This window comes from Trichechus manatus, unplaced genomic scaffold (genome assembly GCF_000243295.1).
Source record: "Trichechus manatus latirostris isolate Lorelei unplaced genomic scaffold, TriManLat1.0 scaffold00220, whole genome shotgun sequence".
Lineage (NCBI taxonomy): Eukaryota > Metazoa > Chordata > Mammalia > Sirenia > Trichechidae > Trichechus > Trichechus manatus.
The window spans coordinates 1,928,702-1,933,277 of record NW_004444156.1 but is presented as its reverse complement, the minus strand read 5'-3'; positions in this window follow the sequence as shown (position 1 = coordinate 1,933,277).

Sequence of the window (4,576 nt, the reverse complement as noted above, 5' to 3'; positions counted from 1 at the left end):
TTTAAAAATATTGTTCCATTTTCTTTTGGCTTTTATTATTTCTGACAAGAAATCTGTGTAATTCTTATCTTTGGTCCCCCATAGTAATGTGTCTTTTTGTGTCACAAGATGACATTACTTATACAACACTCAAACACAAGCAAAATTACACAATAAATATTCTAGGTATAAATCCGTATGAAGCAAAGCACAAAGATGAGAAAATTTAGGAGGATGGTTATCTGTGTGGAGGAGGTAGGGAATGTGATCAGAGAGAGGCAAAGTTGGTTTAATGATAATGACATTTGTTTCTTATGTTGGGTATATGTGTGCTTATTTTATTATCATGTTCTATAAATTATATATATGTATACATATATCGTATTGTAATGCATATTACATGTATATATGTGAAGTTGTGTTGTTGTTAGTTGCTGTCAAGTCAACGCCAACTCATAGTGACCTCATGTATATCAGAATGAAATGTTGCCTGGTCCTCTGCCATCTTCATGATGATTGGTATGAGTCCACTGTTTTGGTCACTGGGTCAATCCATCTTATTGAGGGTTACCTTGTTTTCGCTAACCCTCTACCAATCATGATGTCCTTTTCTACAGACTGGTCTTTTGTCATGATGTATCCAGAGTAAGAGAACTGAAGTCTCACCATACCCACTTTATCTAGTGAAAGCAGAACCAATCAACCAGCTCCCCTTTACTTCTCATTCTGACAAAATTGTAAAAAAGTATCAAACATGCGATCACCCAGAGTCTCACTTCTCACCAATACTTGATCTATTGGTGGTGATATTTTGTGTATTAATATTACCACCTCACGCCATGGATTAGCAGCACCCTCTTTACTACGGGAGGCAGAGTTGTCAGCATCTTTAAGAATAGTCAGACTTGAGAACCAATTTAGAAAACTCATCCTTTCGATTTTGTTTCTCTAGAACCACCCTCAGTACCAAATGTCTTAGGTTGGGTTCTCTAGAAAAGCAAAACGAATGAAGTGTGTATCTATATACATATATATACACTTATATATGTATATATATATGTATGTAATATATGTGTATATATATGTATGCATACATACATATGTGTATATACATATGTATGGAGCTCTGGTGATGCAGTGGTTATTCATTTGGCTGCTAACCAAAAGGTCAGCAGTTCGAATCCACCAGCTGCTCCTTGGAAGTCCTATGGGGCAGTTCTACTCTGTCTTATAAGGTCATTATGAGTCAGAATTGATTCGACGGCAATGGGTTTGTTTTTTTTAGTTTATATATATGTATGCATATATACATACATATATATAGAGGGAGATTTATCTCAAGTAAAAGGCTCACGCAGTTGTGGAGGGAGGCGAGTCCCATGTCTGTGGGTCAGGCGTCAGTCTGGAGGCTCCCCTGACTCACGTAGCTGCAGGGGCTGATGAACCCAAGATCATGGCAGGCCACTGGCTCACAGGCTGTGGAAGCTGATGAATACCAAGATCAGCAGGTGAGATGGCAGGCCACTGGCTCATAGGCTGCAGAGGCCAATGTATCCCAAGATTGACAGGCAATATGTCAGGCTGCTGGCTTAAGTTCCAAGAACCGGAGTTCAGATGATAATGAGCAGGATCCAGAGCAAGTGAGTTTTGTCTGTGGGTTGATGTAGAATCTCAGTGGCATGGGATTATGAAAATGCTGCAATGTGAGATGTTTTAAAACCAACATAAAATGTGGTCAAAGTGTGCTTTTCAGAGTAGGGCTTAAGACATTGCACTGCCCACTTGACCTCATGTTGTTTCAGAGTAGAACTGCACTCCATAGGGTTTTCAAGGCTGTGACCTTTCAGAAGCAGATCTCCAGGCCTTTCTTCTGGGGCACCTCTGGATGGGTTCCAACCACCAACCTTTTGGTTAGTAGTCAAGTGCTTAATTGTTTGCACCAGCCAGGGACTCCATGATGCTTGTAGGAACCCAATCAACTTTTCACAACATTCTGCAAAGCACACTTTTCTATGGTACTCTACAGACCCATAAAGAACATGGCTGGCAAGGACTAGAATCCTGGAAGTGATAAAGAGCATTTAAGTATATACAGTGGCACTAATTTGCATAGTGAGTGCCTTTTGTTAACACTCATTTAAACATGGCATGAAACAACAGCATAAAACCTCAGAGAGTCACTGCTTAGAATAATTGTTCTCAAGTACCCTTAAGCTTTTTAGAAATCTATTTATACATATGCATACTAATTGCCTAGGAAGGCCACCTCACAATATTACTGGTTAACAGTGCTTGCCTTCTTAGGCTTATGGTATATATATACGTTTAAAAAAAATAACAACTCATTGCCGTCAAGTCGATTCCAATTCATAGCGACCCTACAGGACAGAATAGAACTGCCCCATAGGGTTTCCAAGGCTGTAATCTTTAGGGAAGCAGACTGCCACATCTTTCTCTCACCGAGTGGCTAGTGGGTTCTAACTGCCAACCTTTCAACTAGCAGCCAAGCACTTTAACTGCTGTGCCACCAGGGCTCCTTGTGTAGTTGAGTGCAAAACATTTTTTAAAATTCTCTTATTATGATTTGCCTCTTTAGTGTGAATTAGTAACAAACCAACCAGGTGCTGTCAAGTTCATCCTGACTCATTGTGATCCCCTGTGTTTTCGAGTAGAACTGTCCTCCACAGGATTTTCAAGGCTGTTACCTTTTTGAAGTAGATTGCCAGGCCTTTCTTCCACAGTGCCTCTGGGTGGGCTTGAACTGCCAACCTTTCAGTTAATAGTCGAGTGCTTAACTTTTGTGTCACTCAAGAACTCCAAATTAGTAATAGTATACTATAAAATCTTTTAAAGTAGTAGAATTCCCACATTTTTAAATATTTCCTAAGGCTATATTAACGAGCCCTGGTGGCTCAGTGGTTAAGTGCCTGGCTGCAAACCAAAAGGTTGGTGGTTCAAACCCAACAGCAGGAGAAAGATGTGTGGCAATCTGTTTCTGTAAAGGTTACAAGCTTGGAAACCCTATGGGGGCAGTTCTACTCATCCTATAGGGTCACTATTGCGTCGGAATTGCCTTGACGGCAATGAGTTTGGTTTTTCAAGGCTGTATTACCCAAAATTGAATTAGTTAAACAAAGATTATCAATACTGCATGGCACTTAATGCTAACAAATGATTGTTTCAGAAATACTGAAACACTTAACGGTACTATCAACAGTACACAGTTGTACTGCTGTGAAAACCCTTGAGTCTCAATAGCAGGAAATCTGTGCTTCCAACAATATGATGTTCATTTAATAATAGCAGAAAACATGTGTTTTTCTTTGCTTTGACTAGGAACCTTAAATCGAACTTTGTCCTACTTGTAGTAATTTCCCAGGTTAATACAGTAATGGATTTTTGCAAGTGAAATTTATTCCTCACTATATTGCCCTTCCAATTCTATTCTCCATTTACCTTAATTTCCTCATCTGTGTGTTCTCTTCCATAGTCCTTGTTTATTAGCTGCCTCAAATGCTTTGTGGAATGTAACAAATAAAATAATAAAACACAGAAAAAGTAAAAAGCAAACAAAATAGTAGAATCCACCTTTTACAAACATTGAGCACACAAAGTGCCTGAAATATACTGTCTAGTTTATCTAATGGTTACAGAAGAAACCCTGCGTAGTCACCTCCTACATCACTGGCCTAGGACAGTCCAGGCAGGCCAGAAGCTACCACCCTGCTCCTGGCCCATGTGTCCCCGCCTGATACATCCTCTCAGCTTCTATTATAACTTCCTTCCTTCCATTTCTCTATAATTTTACCCCCTCTGATTGCTTTCTTAAACAATATCTGCTTAAAATTCGGAATAAATGGAATCCTATTGGATGTCTTCTTTGTTATCTTGCTTCTTTCAGCTAAAAAAATGTTCTTAGAAGATTCATTCATGCTTTGGAACGTTGTGTAATATTCCTTCGTATGAATATATGATGCATTAGTTGTTCATTTAATGTGGACGGACATTTGAGGCTCCTAAGAACAAGGCTGCAATGAGCATTCTTGTGCATGAATTCTAGTGAACCTGTGCCCACAACTCCTGGCTATACACCCAGGAGTGAAATTACTGGGTCATAAGATATACATATCTTCAACATTATCAGATAGATAACGTCAAATTGTTTTTCAAAGTGATTGTACCAAGCTGTGCTCCCAACACAAGATAGAAAAGTTTCTTTTGCTCCGGTTGGTGGATTTGTCTGGCTATTTATTGCTAATCTGAAATTTGATGGGGGTGTACTGGTACCACACTGTGGTTTAATTTGGACTCCTTGCCATCTTATAACATGTTCACTGGCCATTGCGATTTCCTCTATTCTTAAGTGCACAGTCAACTGTTTTGCCCATTTTTCCACTGGAATGTCTGTCTTTTTACTTACTGAAATGAAGGAGCGCTTTATTTATAAATTTATTTATAAATTCTGGATATTAGCCAAAATCTTCTACTTGGTGCCTTGTCTTTTCACTTTCATTACGGTGTCTTTTAAGGAAGGAAAATTCTTAACTTTGATGGACTTGGATTTACCTGTCTTTTCCTTTACGCTTAGTGTTTTTTG